At 40.1% G+C, this 16,384-nt stretch overlaps 1 protein-coding gene across 1 annotated transcript in view; it reads left to right on the forward strand.

The window, feature by feature from the left end:
- Positions 1-5,233: 5,233 nt before the first annotated feature.
- Positions 5,234-16,384, forward strand: part of KANK1 (KN motif and ankyrin repeat domains 1) — a 175,771-nt gene continuing 164,620 nt past the window's right edge. The window contains exon 1 of the mRNA XM_075208741.1: positions 5,234-5,440. The gene's annotated coding sequence lies outside the window, so the exon portion shown is untranslated. The remainder of the gene's footprint in view (positions 5,441-16,384) is intronic.

A 16,384-nucleotide genomic window follows, 5' to 3' on the forward strand; every position in this document is an offset into this window, starting at 1 on the left:
ATATGGTTTATGCAGGAGCAAATGTGCTCCTTTTTTTTTGCTTTGCTCTCCTTAATGACTCAGGCCGATTGTTCTCAAGCATCAGGTTCAAAACTAGTTATGTCATATGACTCATTTTGAAGGTGTTCTGTGATGGAAGTCATAGTAAACAGTGGGGCATATAAAAAAAAACGAAACAAGAAAAAGAACTCTCTAGCACTAGAAATTATTTAGAGATTAGTAGAAACTAAAATTTACTGGAACATAAAAAAACAGCAGCTGCATATAGTAATTAAAAATGATCAATATTATTGGTTTCAAATCATAGAATCTTATAAGATACCAGTTTACCGCCTTATGCTGCTTCATCTTTCTCTCTAACCAGACTGATAATTATCTTAGTGCCATTCTTGTCCGTGAGATCCTCACTATGGCTGGAGTCCGATTTGTATCTCCGTCCACTACACTTTTATCACCTTAGTTCCCCTCAGATGTAGATCAAGATTGGACATCTTTTGTCTCTAATTTTCATGGACAAATGCATGTTTTAAAGATTTCTCCCTGGGAATTTTTATCCCTATATGTCCCTATTTTTCAATACAGGCCAACTGCACAATAAAATTAATATTTTTTTCCACATGTTGAACACAATTGTTATCATCTATATATATTTACTGAGGAGAAATATTTAAAACACAAAAAAGCACTGTATAATATAATTCCGTAAACTTGTCATGATGGGTATTATTATTATTATTATTATTAATTTTTATTTATAGGGCGCCACAAAGTATCCGTAGCGCCGTACAAGGACAAACAATGGCACAGTACAAGGTGAAACAGCACAGTACAAGTAACAGTAAGCACTATAACTCTGGGGGCTCAGGCACAGCATGAAAGAGAGGGAGGGAGGGGAAAAGTGAGTACAGGCAGGTAACTATGGCCCAAGAGGGTGGGCACGGATGACAGGTTGAGAGTCACCGAGGGGAGCGGAGAGAAGCGAGAGGAGACAGAGGGCAGAGGGACTGAGAGGAGGTGAGCTGAGTAGCTGGAGAGCGCAGATAAAAGTGATGGAAACAGAAGGTAGGAGAGCCCTGCTCAAAGGAGCGAACAATCTAAAGGGAGGGGAAGACAGACAGACAGACACATGGATGAGACGGAGAGACGGGAGGAAGGGGGAGAAGGGAAGAAGGGATGAGAAAGAAAGGTAGCCGACCGGTGGGAGTTTAGGCATGAGACTGGAAGGCTTTAAGGAAAAGGTGGGTTTTTAATGTTCGTTTGAAAGAGGACAGATTAGGGGAAGTTCTGATGGAGCGGGGGAGCTTGTTCCAATGGAGGGGAGCGGCGCGGGAGAAGTCTTGGATACGTGCTTGAGAGGAGGTAATCAGAGGGGAAGAGAGGCGACGATCGTTGGACGATCGCAGTGAGCGGGAGGGAGTGTGAATAGAGATAAGGTTAGAGATGTAGGGAGCAGTGGAGTTGGCGAGGGCCTTGTAAGTCAGAGTGAGGAGCTTGAAAAGGATTCTGTAGGGGAAGGGGAGCCAGTGAAGGGCTTGGTAGAGTGCGGATACAGAGGTGGAACGGCGAGAGAGGAAAATAAGCCTAGCAGCGGCGTTAAGTACAGATCTAAGGGGAGCGAGATGAGAGAGGGGGAGGCCGATAAGTAGAAGGTTGCAGTAGTCCAAGCGGGAGATAATCAGAGAGTGGAGGAGAGATTTGGTGGCATCCTGGGAGAGGAAGGGCCGAATGCGGGCAATGTTGCGAGCTGGAAACGGCAGGATTTGGCGAGAGAGTGAATGTGAGGGGCAAAGGAGAGAGAGGAGTCGAGGATGACACCTAGGCAGCGGAGTTGGGGAACAGGGGAGATAGATGAGTTGTCAACAGTGATGGAGAGGTCAGAGGGGAAGGAGGTACGAGAGGGAGGAAAGACAATGAGTTCAGTTTTAGCAAGATTGAGTTTAAGAAATCTAGAGGACATCCAGGAGGAGATGGCAGAGAGGCATGTGGATACCCTGGAAAGAAGGGAGGGAGAGAGATCAGGAGAGGAAAGGTAGAGTTGAGTGTCATCAGCATAAAGGTGGTACTTGAGGCCAAAGGAGCTGATGAGTGCACCCAGAGAAGAGGTGTATAGTGAGAATAGTAAGGGTCCAAGGACAGAGCCCTGAGGGACCCCGACTGGAAGGGAGGAAGAAGGGGAGAGAGAATCAGAGGTGGAAACAGAGAAGGAACGGTCGGCAAGGTAAGAGGTGAACCAGGAGAGGACGGTATTGTAGTGTTTTAAAGGCAGATGAGACAGTATTGCATGTGATGTGTTTACGTGCAGCAATTTGTCCATTAAAATGTTGGCAACTATGTCATACAAACTGCGATTTGTTGCCAATCAGGTCTAAAATGGCTTATTTGAGCCTCCAAATTGCTGTGTGTATGGGCAACTAAAGAAATGCCTCTGTGAGCCTTTACAGACTGATCTCAACTTTTTTTCCAGAACTTTAAAGGATTTTTTTAATTATAGTGGCATGTGTCTCTCGAATATGTGTGCTGACAACTTTATTCAGATGCTAAATACCAAAAATAGGCAATTTTACAGTATTTGAGGAAGGGCGGACGTACGTGAGGCCTGATTCTTAACCAAAATTTGCAAACTGCTGATTTTAATTATTGCTCTAATTTGGTTGAGTTAACTAGGGTGATAATATCTTTTCCATACCTGTAGTTTACATGTTTTATTATCTTGCACACCAGCAAAATGCAATGTATATATGCAATAATGCAGAATATCAGACAACAGTGAAACAGAAGTTACTCATGGGGTGGTCAGTTTATTTCTTTGAGATTCACTATAAATTGGAAATACAAGCTGTTATGTTGTGAATACACAATAATGCTGCCATGCAGTATAAGTGCCAACATTTGATACAGTTTCACTCTTCACTCCTTACACGACTCATTTTGTGGATAGGCTCTAGAAGTTACAGACATCTAATAGAATGCAACTTCTGTTTTCTCAGCAATCTTTGGAGTGTTGTATTTTCAGGTGATCCCGTGTCTTCCAATACTTGAATTACTTCAATAATGTAATTTATTTATGAAGAACCACCATATGTATTATTTATGTCAGGAGAGATGGTCAGAAAGTAAAATGTGTGGTTTGTACAAAAATAATCAGTGAGATATAGTTAGTAAGCAAATAAATTACAGGTGACTATACTATGGAACTTATACACAGACAAACCAATCCTACCCCACATGCAATGCGTCTGGCTTGTGGGGCATTAGTCTGACTGACCTGAATTGAGCTACATAGGTTAAACTAGTACAGTAAAGTGACAAACTACAAACCTCTATGGAGATGGTATTTTTGATTGTTTTTTCCCAGTTTTGCAAACATTGCGCTGGAGTGTTCACCCTGATTGAAAAATTGGTGGGACCTAAAATGCCATAAAATGCACTTTTTTATAATGTAACTTTGGTGTTTTCACAGGGATTTTAATGCAGAAAATGCAGGTAATATTAACAGCTGCTCCACAAGTAGTGTAGAAGCTACATCATTTTCTATAAGTGTTTGCAAAAGTTAGCATTTGGTTTTTATTTTCTGTGTTTGCATAAAATCAATGTATCTCGCTAATTTGCACATATTTTTCACTATGCTGAGTGACATATATGAACAGGAAAATGGGTGGATACAAAAAAATCAATCAGAATCTTGATTTTATTTTGTAAACAGCTCTAGAAAAATGACAGAAACAAATTGGTGATTTGGGTAACAGCATATTTATTTCTCCAGTGCTCCAAATTTCATAAATGTCCCCCATTGGGTACCTATTGGCAGCACTTGTTTGTGAGTATGTATACATTTTATCCAAAATAATTGAAAAACATTCATAATCTCCTTAGTTTATCTGGGAATACATTAAAACATAAATGTTTTGTTCTCTTATTAGAACCAATAAAATTGTGATTACTTGATAAATGGAGAATGGCAAGCAAACAAAATATCAGTAGAGGTATCAGTTTTGTGGATTTATGTAAAAACAGTGTCTCACTCAATGGGGTATATTTACTAAACTGCAGGTTTGAAAAAGTGGTGATGTTGCCTATAGCAACCAATCAGATTCTGGCTGTCATTTATTTAGTACATGCTACAGAATGACAGCTAGAATCTGATTGGTTGCTATAGGCAACATCTCCACTTTTTAAAACCGCAGTTTAGTAAATATACACCCTTGCCTCTGCCCCTCCTTTCTAGATTGTAAGCTCTCAGGAGCAGTTGCCTCTTTCCCTGTGTTATCCTGCCTACACTATCCACCTCAACACCCATGACAAGCACTTTCATCCCAGTCTGTAAGTCTCTGCCATCAGAAAACCGTGCCCCGTTTGTTGTGCCCATGCTCCTGGTTATAGGCTTGTTTCAGGCTGGTATGTCCCTATCGTTCCTATGTACTCACCTCCCTATATTCATCATCATCATCAACATTTATTTATATAGCGCCAGCAAATTTCCGTAGCACTTTACAATTGGGAACAAACATTAATAAAACAATACTGGGTAATACATACAGAAAGGTAAGAGAACTCTGCTCACAAGCTTACAATCTATGGGATACAATCTATATTATGCAACTTATTATTTTGCCCATCACATATTTTGTAGTTGTGTTGACCTGCTATATAACTCATCGCTTCTTGTTAATTGTTTTAATTTGAAGTTGGCTGTTCTACCCCCTGTAGTACGGTGCTGCGGCTCCTCTCTGCCGCCTTATAAATACATAATATTTGCACCTTTGTAAATTATAGTCTCATTAAAAATAAAACCACAGAAACGCTCCATTTGTACAGTAATAGCATCTCCCATAGTATTAGGGAATAGTTTGTTAACTCAGTGTACTTTCATGTATTGCTTGAAACACAACTTCACAAGTATAATTGCTATATAATAGTGTTATACTAATTAGTATTTTCCTTTAATATTTTATTAATACGACTGGAATGTATTGTAAGCGAGATTAGTATTTTCTGTCCATAGACCTTTCCTGAAAGCTGTCATTTGAAACTACTGATGCACGTACTAAGTATTGCACAGACCAAGTGTTTGTCTTTGCACTATGCCCACCTTGGTGCAGAGGCTCCCACAGCCCTTGTTGCACTGACCATTGTGAACCTCCCCTTGACTCCCCCACACACAGCATGTGAAGCCCGGTCAGGAGGGAGGCTTGTTGACTCTGAGCTGCGCATGTGCAGTCCGTGTGTCTCCTGTTACAAAGACAGATAACAGGGGAGAGGTGCACGCTTTATTGGGAGGAGGATGTCTCACTTTTTTCAGCAGTTCACTTAACTTTTTACCTTGACTATCTACACCGTGGACTGGATTTCCTTTCACATTAACGTGATTTCTATACTGTACTGGCATAGGAGTTTCCCAGTGCCTACTGTGGGATATTTGGAGGTGGGTGGAATCAGTGAGGTGAGTAGATAATCGCACAATTGTCTATGGCTTGGTGTTGCATTCAATAGCAGTGTAATGCTTAGTGGTGTCATTGAGACTATTGATAGCCTGCATGGTTTGCTGAAGATTTTTTTTATATATATATATATATATATATATGTTTGGCACTTTACAAACTGATGTGCTCCATGTTGGGGGAGTTTGCTCTACTACAGTCACTTTTTTAGGCTGTATTATTGCCCCTACAGAATGTGCAGCCAGCTGGAGATGAATCACTCTCTAATTACACCCGCCCCCCCTTCGAGTCCTCACTTGGAGATGCTTTGTATGCTGTAACCACCTGGATCTCAAGCTATGGATGTATAGTGACAGCAGGTGACACACACATGAAAAGTGTAGGGGGGGGGGAGTGGTTTTAAGTTTACTGATGCATTTGTTTCTAAGATCTGTCTGTTTGAACAACTGGAAAACTATTCACCCCACTATTTGCTAAACTTGGGTCACATACAGCTGTCTAACTAGACTGGAGAAAAAATATTTTACATTATTTAGGCTCAGTGAGCAAATATTTGCTTGTTATATACTGAGAAAATCTATACCTGTGGTATGGCATATGAAGGTGGGTTTTAGGGTCTCCATATTCATTCTTTCGTTTTGATTAATGAGTAAGACTTTTATTTATGAAATATTTAATCAACTGCTGACATGTCGGTGACCTGTCTAACCCCTGAACTTCAGGTTTCTGCTTGTCCCATCATTCCTACATAATTGTATACAAACTGGAAAGAAGTGTATGTATTTTGCCTCCAGTTTGCTTTTGTTTAGTAGTATTCTTCTCTAGGGTGCATTTATTGATTTATAAAATGTGAATCGTCCATGATTCACCTTTAGCTGAACTTCCTCTAGCTATGGCTAGTTGTACATTATTGTTTTACTAATCTCTATTGAGATCTTGAACACATTTACCTGGTAAACTTGCCTTTGATAGATACCTATTTCTATATATCTTACAGAGAAATTTTTGACTTACTGTATACACTTATTGCTCAAGAATCCTCATTTATTAAAAGCTGATGATAACTAGGTTTGCACATATAAGCATCTTGCAACAATACTGCTTGAACAGGGTAGACAAAATCTTAACATTGTTATCATCTTCACATTGATATGAAGTACATTAATATTGGGCTGATCAATTGGTCTCAAAACTTCCATGTTGCATTCAGTGTGGTCTAATGCACGTCCAATGCATCTGATAAGTGACACCATTATAGTTTTAAATGCTTCTAGATGTTGCAGGCAACATTGCAATTGCTGTTAAAACTAATGCTTGTCAGAAAATGCGCATGTGTCGGTGCAGTTCAGCGTTCATTATTTTTTTTTAGTCAATTGGTGTCAGTGAGTTTCGTATGCTTTGAGAATGTTCGTGAAATCTTGCAAATGTGAATAATCTTACTTTTTATACTTGAATTGCTGGGAATATCTAAACCAATGTTTATATCCGGACCTGGACACTTAACTCTGTCCACTATCTTTTAGAGAAATGAGTTAGGAGGCAGCGATTATGTAACTATACTTGTGCCAAGCCAAACATTTTTAAATGAGGGACTCTGTATGGAATAATGAACAAATGATGCTAGTATACGGAAAAATAAACACCTCTGTAAATTAAGATTTGTATAAACAGTGAATATCCTTATAATTTACAGTAGTTTATAAATTGGCCGGTAATACAGAATCATACTGAACAATGACCACCATATACTTGTATATTTTACAGCCCAAATGAACAATATATTGTAATGAGCCTATGTCATGCGCATAATACCCCACACTGCAGCAATCTGTTGCTTCTCTCCCAATCCTTTCCAAGGAATCTCCCAGGAACCATTATATTGACTTTCTGACACTTATTGTTCTATATCTATGTGCACTTATTGCAGCTGTTATAGGTGCATTTTCTTCCCATCGGAAAGCAAATTGAGTTCCCTGTCAGAGCATAGAGCACAGTGGCTTCATACCAACTGGTATTTTTAAATGGGTGCCACATGAGTTTGTAATGTTTCTTGAATGCTTGTACGTGGGTCTGACACTAGAAATGATTACTTCTGATGCTACTATACCTTTGTTTACGTCCGGTGATGTATTGCGTTTTTCTGCTTTCAAGGTAAAGATGCCAAACTTATTTAGTATTGAAAAAGTAACCTAGACCACATAGCGACAGAGCTTCAAATATTGAAAACTTCATTTTTTTTTGTCTGTAAACAATTGTTTGATTGCTGGAAGGAGACCTCGCCGCAACCCAACATAATGACAACACGACAAAGCAACATATCTTATTTTCTTAATACCATTGTTGGTCTATTTACAAAATAAATTGCTAATATATAAAAACTGCTAACATTACAAATCAGATATGAGCAACGCCGGATGGCCATGCTAGTTTTTATTAAAAGGCATCTGGCATATAATATTTCATGGTCGGGCTTACCAAAAGCTTTACTCTGGATCTGGTATTTAAGTGGAGCATATTGTGCTTTTGTATAGATTGTCTGGTAGAAATAAACAAGGACTAACTGGGTATGAAGTCAATTCAGGGCACAAATACTGTACAAAATATAAACGTAAGAGGACCTTTCTCCCAAACGGCTTAGTCTATGGATGACCTTTCATTTCCATTCAGATGAGCAAATCTGGTGTATGCCAGACAGGGGCGGATCTAGAATTATTTTTTAGGGGGGAAGGGGGCGATTTAGTCCCCACCCCCTTTTTGATAACTTTGGCTGCCTGCGGCTGCACACTAGTAGCAGAGACAGGCAGGGAGAGTGTGCTGTCCGGCTGCTCTGATTGTGTTTAAAACAGAAACATGTAGATGAAATCTAATGTAAATAAATTTAGAGTTATGCACCTAGACTAGAGATGGTCACTGACCCCTGTTTTTTTGGGATTCGGTTTTGGATCTGGATTACCGTCGTGTTTTGGTTTTGCAAAACCGCCCTTGCGTGTTTTGGTTTTGTTTTGTTTTGTTTTGCTATTTTTTACAATACAATATTTTTTGTCTAAAATAACCTAATTTAGTGCTCCACCAGTTTCTTAGATAAGTGAGGTAATTCTAAAGCTAATAAATTATGAAAAAAACAGTTTAATCACTGGTAGGCCATCCTTAATGCAAACACTTGTCTGCAAATTATACAGTCAAACCTGGTTGTCTACATCCTCCATCTTTGATTATTGGCAATGTAGCCATCGTCTTTGGGTGTATATTACACCCTACACTTGTAGTTGAATATTAAAAAAGCAGCCTGCACAGACTGTGGAGCTAGAAAGTAAAATTAAATGGACCACGGTACTTTAGTGGCTATCTATGATGCCCCCGCCCTCCTCTTGTAGTTGAATATATCAAAAGCAGCCTGCATAGACTGCAGAACTAGAAATTCGAATATACAAAGAAATGGACAAAGGCAGTTTGGTATCTGTCTGCATCAGTCTGTATCACCGGCTACACTCGGGCTGTTCAGGTACACATCAGCAGAACTGCTGAAAGGGCCCTTCTTTATGGGTACACTAACAGAATGCTCACGATTAGACATACCACTGTTGGATGGACTCTCCACAAGGATTGGTGTCATTTGTGAATCAGAGCAAACATTATCCTCTAATGCCTTACTGTTATCTTGCAGCTCGGTTTTGACGCGTAACAGTAGTTGTGCACCAATTGTAGGCTCGGTAACTTTTTGGGATCTGCCACTAATAGCCAAAGGTGAAGGCCTCATTCTCTTTTTGCCACTGTGTGTGTAGAATGGCATGTTGGCAATTTTTTTTTTATCGGCACTTAACTTTTGCTCAGTAACACTTCTTTTTCGCTTCAATACAGTAAAAAAAAAATAGTTTTTTGCACTGATTTGGAAACACTCTGTTGTTTGACATCGCCTTGGCCAGATGACGTACTGGGAACACTAACATCAGGACTGGTGACAGAACCTGGTTGCTCATTCTGATCATATGTGGACTGCTTTGAATCCATTCTGAGCGCAAAGCACTTGTAGTGCTAAAAATTAGTTGGTAGATACTGCTGACAGATATGACTTTTGACAGCCAAAAATATTTATGCACAATTATGGGGGACACCCCAAAAGCACTGGGGAGTGCCAAATATTAACAAAAAATAATAAACCTCTGTCCTCCTCTCTTTTCTAGCGATTTTTGTTAGAGCAATTGGAATAAGAATATTGTATTCTCTGTCCCTGCTCTAATCAGCCTGTGACTACACCCTGCTCTCTCCCTCTGTCAAATGGCGATGGATTGCTGTGGAGGCGTGTATTTATAATCTTCAAGTGTCGCGAGAACCGAGTCCCGACGATGTCACGATGACGTTCGGCCTCGATTTGGATTCAGAACGGGCGGGAGAGTACCGAGCTACTCAGCTCGGTACTCGGATACCCAAAGTTCGGGTGGGTTCGGTTCTCGGGGAACCGGACCCGCCCATCTCTAACCTAGACCATGATAACAATTAAATCATTTTCAGAAATCTGCTTAGTTCTAATCTGCCATCAGTTTTAATTCTTAGAACATGGCGCCCTAAGTTACAGATTTCCACTGGCAAATAAAGAGTGACTCCTCAGCTAGCCTAGCCAGACTAAGGAAGTGAATGGTGGAATTTCCTTGAATGCTATATAGAAGTTTCCTTTACTCTTCCCTGTCAAGCTCTGTCCAAATGCTGACATGTTTCTTTTCGTGCACATCTTTCAAAATGTTCAAATCGGTCAAACCTGAAACGTTCTTCAATTCTGGCAATATAAAGCTACATTTAAAGGACATGTACAAATTTACATATTTATAGGTCCTTTAAATGTTCCTGCTGACACATACATTTCATGGTCCTGGATTTTACATTATTTTGTCTAATCCTGATTATATTTATATACGATTTTGATGAATGGAGCACAATTCTCTGGGACTAATGGCTCATTTCTGCACTTGCCTAAATAATAGTTGTTTGAGGTGCATGCTAATAGATACATTTTATAATTAAATGTTCCCTTTTGTCTAATGCACCAAATTAGCCTTATTGAGGGCCAAAAGGGGCAAGACTGAGGGCTAGATTTACTAAGCTGCGGGTTTGAAAAAGCGGGTATGTTGCCTATAGCAACCAACCAGATTCTAGCTTTCATTTATTTAGCACCTTCTACAAAATGACAGCTAGAATCTGATTGGTTGCTATAGGCAACATCCCCACTTTTTCAAAACCGCAGCTTAGTAAATCTAGCCCTTAATCTTGAGAATTCATTGTAAAACAGAAAACATGCATGCCTAATGGAGTTCCTGAATGATAGTAAAGGAGATTCTTGTATCTGGAACAATTGATCTAGTTTCTAGAAAATATTACCCTTATTCCTGTAAATAGAAATGACTTCTGTGGTTGGTCAATTTACAATATTCGTAAAATGGGTCAGAGATGCTTGGTCCTGAGGAGTGTGACTGGATTAGTGATAGGCTTAGAGATTCTCTATGGCACCTGAAACAGAGAGTAAAAATATAATTGGTTTGTGAATGTTTAGCTTGGTCTTTGGGGCAGGAAGGTATAAAGTAAGCAATATTAAAACATGCAGCTGTATGAAAGAACATTGAATGGACCTTTTTAAGAGATTTCACTGAATATGGCATTGTCTGTATTTTTTATTATTAATTTGTAAGGCGTCGGAGAGTGGGGAAAATGTGGCATTATAAAACGGATGCATACAATGTAGACAAAATAAATGTAGATGTGAAAACAAAGGTTAGAAAGGGCCCTGCTCATGAGAGAGCTTACAATCTAGTTGGAGAGGGCACAGCTGATATGAGAGGTGCTCAGAATGGAGGTTGTAACAGTTGCAAGGGTGTTCTAGTGTGAGTAATATAGCTGGGAGTCAAGCAGCCTCTACTCAAAGGGTCTGATTGAGAATGGTTGGGATTTCAATAAGGAGAAATCTTGTAGGTGGGAATGAGAGATGGCTTTCAGAGACACAGGTGAAAGAGCGTAAGAGGGTGCAAGGAGGATAGAATGTCTGGAAGTCAAGAGTGCATGATGCCATTTCCTCTGCAAAGTGTGACTTAATGGTTTGTGGAGAAGTAGAGACGATTTTCTCTAAATGTAATAAGGCCAAAAGTCTCCGGTTGTCTGGAGAATTTGACTGAAAGGTTTCAAAATTTGGAAGGATCTTTGTTGTCTGAAAGGTTTCAAAATTTGGAAGGATCTTTGTTGTAGCAACTTCAAAATAATGCTTTATAAATTGTTTATCTAGAAGGTAGCTAAGGACTAGATAGTTTTCACTTATCTGCTAATGAGGGTTCCTAAAATGTAGGTCTAGGAAGACTCCTAAAATGCAAGGATAATTAGATTTTGTGTTTTGGGGTCAATTTTATCAAGCTGCGGGTTTGAAAAAGTGGAGATGATGCCTATAGCAACCAATCGGATTCTAGCTGTCATTTTGTAGAATGTACTAAAATAAATGACCAAAGCAACATGAATTTGAAAAGGTATGGTAAGGAAAGCAGGGGAAATGGAAAATCGCTTGGAGCCTGAGGAGTAAGAGCAAGGTGAAACATACTACACGTTATGTACTGTATGTAATTGAACAACAGCTGTATGTGTTGAAGTCTGAACCCATTCCTACTGATGTCATGTATGGTGGCAGAGTGAGAATTCTCACATATAACGCTGCTTTCACCATTTGTATATTGAAGTGATCCCAAACTTTGTTGCAGGAAGTTAAACAATAATGAATCAACATAAGATTGTTTAGTTGAATGGAACTGAGAACAGAAAGAGACAAAGTGGGAAGACACCACCCTGCAGGGAGAAGAGAGAAATGGTTGCTGCATTGCTAAGCAGGACAGTGTATGTTAATGAGTGTGGTTAGGAAAGCTGGGGAAATGCACACAAGAAACAGTTAACAAAGGGTGTCACAGGGAATGAATTGGTGAATACAACTTGATGATCAGGATGACTTGGAAACTAAACCTTTCTGCCATGGTGAGTATGAGGCATGAGAGGGAGTTGGATAAGGTATATGTATATAAGGCTCTGGCCACAATTGCAGATTGTATAATAGTATGCAGATATGGCAAGATCCATATGGTGGGGTTGGCAAGATGCACCTGACCATGCTGAATATCCCACACATTTGTGCTCCTCTGTATGTATCTATGGTACTAGACAGAATATGCAGGTAGTATGGGAGTAGTGAAAATATAGAAAGTTCATTGGTTGTGCCTAGAAATTTTGAATTAAAGATTCACTTTAAAGTGACAGTTCCGTTTAACCTGTTACCTTTAATTATTTTAGGCTCCTATCCCTTAGATATGTACAACTAAATACATTTTTTGTGCAGTGTTCGAAGCTCTGGCATACTTCTGGTCAGGGCCGGACTGGGACTAAAAATCAGCCCTGGCATTTAAAGCACACAGGCCCACCTCTGTTGAAAAAAATGTGTGCGACAGTGCAGTGGCGGTGCCGCAAAGGGCGTAGCTACATTATGTTGGGGGCGTGGTCAAAATGGTGCGTTGATACATACATTATAATAAAACATTACATTTATCAGACCCTCCCCATCCACATTACGCCACCCCCCCAGATACATTATGACACCCCCAGCCCACTGTACTTATCTATGCTTCTGATGCTGCTGACATTCCTGTAGAGTGAGCAGGGAAGCTCTTAGTTTCACGAGATTAATAAATCTCATGAGACTTAGAGCTCCTCGGCTTGCTCTGCAGGCTGTGTCCTGGACGGAACTGGGAGCACAAATTCCTCCTGCTGACCAGAACTGGATTAAGGCTCGGGGGCCCGGCACTTAAGTCATAGGGGCTCCTATAATGTAATTTGGCTATTAGACAAATTTTTGACAAATACACAGGCAATACTGTGTGCACTACTGTTAGGTGCACGCAGTTCTGCCTTAACAAGCAGTACAGTGTGAAGTAGGACATATCTCCCAACTGTTCTTGTAGTCAGACCAAATCCTGACTAAGCGGGACAGTCACCCACCAAATTCAGAACAGTTGGCAGACTGTCCTGGTCTCTCCTACCTGTCTTGTCATGGTCACCACTTGTGGCTGCTGGTGTCTTTAGATCAGTTGCTGCTTGTCTGGATCCTGGAATGTTGGATGCCCTATTAGGAGAAAAAGTACATGAGTAAATGAAATTTAGCCCTGGTGTTAAATCAATATAGCATCCTCGTTTTAAAATTAGGCCTCACTGCAGTCACTCATTAAAATACTAGTATTCACATTTGATAAATAAATCTATTTCCTTCCAACTAGCCCTGACATTAAATAGCATTCCCATTTAATAAATAAAAATATTTTCCTCTCTCCAAACAACCCCAGCAAGAAATTAAATAGCATTTAAGTTTAATAAATATATCCATTTCCTACAACCACCCCAGGCATTAAATAACTCATAATCACATTTAATAAATAGACCTCATTTTCCACACACAGCCCCACATTCAATTAATAGCTCCCAAACTACCCCAGCATTAAATTAAAAATCCAATCACCCCATCTTAAATTGATAGGCCCCACTATTAAATTGCCCCTCCATCCCCCCACAAATTGAATAGCACCCAATAATTAGCCCCTACCTGCAATTCACCATTAGATTAACCAGCCTACCTCCCACATTATATTAAGACCCCCCCATCCACACATTATAGTCATACACCGATCCCCCCCCCCCACACACACACATTATAGTCGTACGCCGGCCCCCACACACACACACACACACACACACACACACACACACACACACACACACACACATTATGGTCATACACTGACCCCCCCACACACACATTATGGTCATACACTGACCCCCCCCACACACACATTATGGTCATACACTGACCCCCCCCACACACACATTATGGTCATACACTGACCCCCCCCACACACACATTATGGTCATACACCGGCCCCCACACACACACACATTATGGTCATACACCGGCCCCCACACACACACACACACACATTATGGTCATACCCTGTCACACACAAAACATACTATATTTTCACTGTCACACACGTACACACTATAATCATACCCTGTCACACACACATACTTTACATACCCTGGCACCCACATACTTTACATACCCTGGCACCCACATACTTTACATACCCTGGCACCCACATACTTTACATACCCTGGCACCCACATACTTTACATACCCTGGCACCCACATACTTTAAAATACCCTGGCACCCACATACTTTACATAATCTGGCACATAAACTACCCCCCCTCCCTCCTTACCTTGTGCGCTCCGCGGCGCGCTGTGCAGTCTTTCCTATCACATGGGACGGCACCTATCACGTGGTGCGCGTCCCATGTGACATCGCCAGATCCATTCATAGGAGAGGAGGGGAGAAGAGGACGCGCGGCCACCAGGAAGTAAGTATACAGCCGGCCCCATTTCTCAGCGCACAGACTGTCATGCAAGAATTCTGGCATGACAGTCTGTGCGCTGAGCGATGGGGCCGGCCAGCTAGCAACCGGCCCATCTGACCATCGGCCCTTCTGGCATTTGCCAGAAGTGCCAGATGGCCAGTCCGGCCCTGCTTCTGGTTTGTGGTGGGAAGACCTGGGGGTAAATGTATCAAGCTGAGAGTTTTCCTGGCGGGTTTGAAAAACCAATCAGATTCTAGCTATCATTTGTTTAGTACATTCTACGAAATGATAGCTAGAATCTGATTGGTTGCTATAGGCAACAACTCCACTTTTCAATCTCGCTGGAAAACTCTCAGCTTGATACATTTACCCCCTGATATCATCACTATGTGGAAAGTCCTCTTTACAGGCATGATTTTACCCTTGCATGTCTTTATATAACCATCTTGACATGGATATAAAAGTAACTACTGCACATACATACATACATACATACATACATACATGCATACACCCTGTAACAGCCCCTATTAACTTCCTTGGTCCTTAATTAACATATAGAATATTCGTGAGCAATGATCAAATAAATATCTGGGTCATAATCTGTAACTTCTCAAACATAAAATTACTTATGGGGAAAATTATGTCAAATTGTCTGTTTTTCTAACACTCTAAAGCAGGTATGAAAAATGTAATGGGAATGTAACTTAATGGAATTTCTTAGTTTTATAATCAAGACAGTAAGCGATGCCACCATATATACACCCCCATTTCGACCACTGCTCTAAACTAAAAAAAATATATATTTAAATATGCTACCAAATGAAACCCTTATGTTGATTTAAAAAAAAATATGAAAATAATATAAAGCTGACTTGGGTAGATTAAAATATTAAAAAGTGACCGTGGAAATGGGTCTGATCATGTAGTCCCTGAAATGGTTAAAGAATATGTTCTCCAAATACATATTCATGGATATTTTAAAGATATAATTTAAAGCGGAAATCCCACATAGAAAGGATTTTTACTTTGATTAGTAAGCTAATGACCTTTTTAATCATGCATCTGATAGTAATTTTTCTTAGCCGTCTTTCTGCAAATCATGTCCTTTTTAAAGTCTCTCTACAAACAGGTAGGGCTGCTGTTACACTCGCAGGGCCCGAAGCTGAATTGGTCATAAATTGGGCATAAATTACACTTAAAAAAAGCTACCAACTCTGTACCTGTATCGTATACACCAGGTTTACGTCGGACATACATACAACCACATATGCATCACTGTCATTTACAAATGAAAGTAGCAAAAACATTTTTAACATATGCCCCCAAAATCCTATAATATATGCATGATCGGTGAAGAAAGCACCTAGTAATTTATTTTAAAGAAAAAAAATCCCTCCTGTGTTCATAGCATTGCTGCTTTAATTCACAAATTAATTTTTGTTTTTTCTTTCTGCTTGGACATGGCATAATTTTCCAGTTCTACTCTTGCTTTGGGAAATATTATGGGGCTTAAGCACAACACC

The sequence above is a fragment of the Mixophyes fleayi genome, chromosome 1, assembly GCF_038048845.1.
Source record: "Mixophyes fleayi isolate aMixFle1 chromosome 1, aMixFle1.hap1, whole genome shotgun sequence".
Classification (NCBI taxonomy): domain Eukaryota; kingdom Metazoa; phylum Chordata; class Amphibia; order Anura; family Limnodynastidae; genus Mixophyes; species Mixophyes fleayi.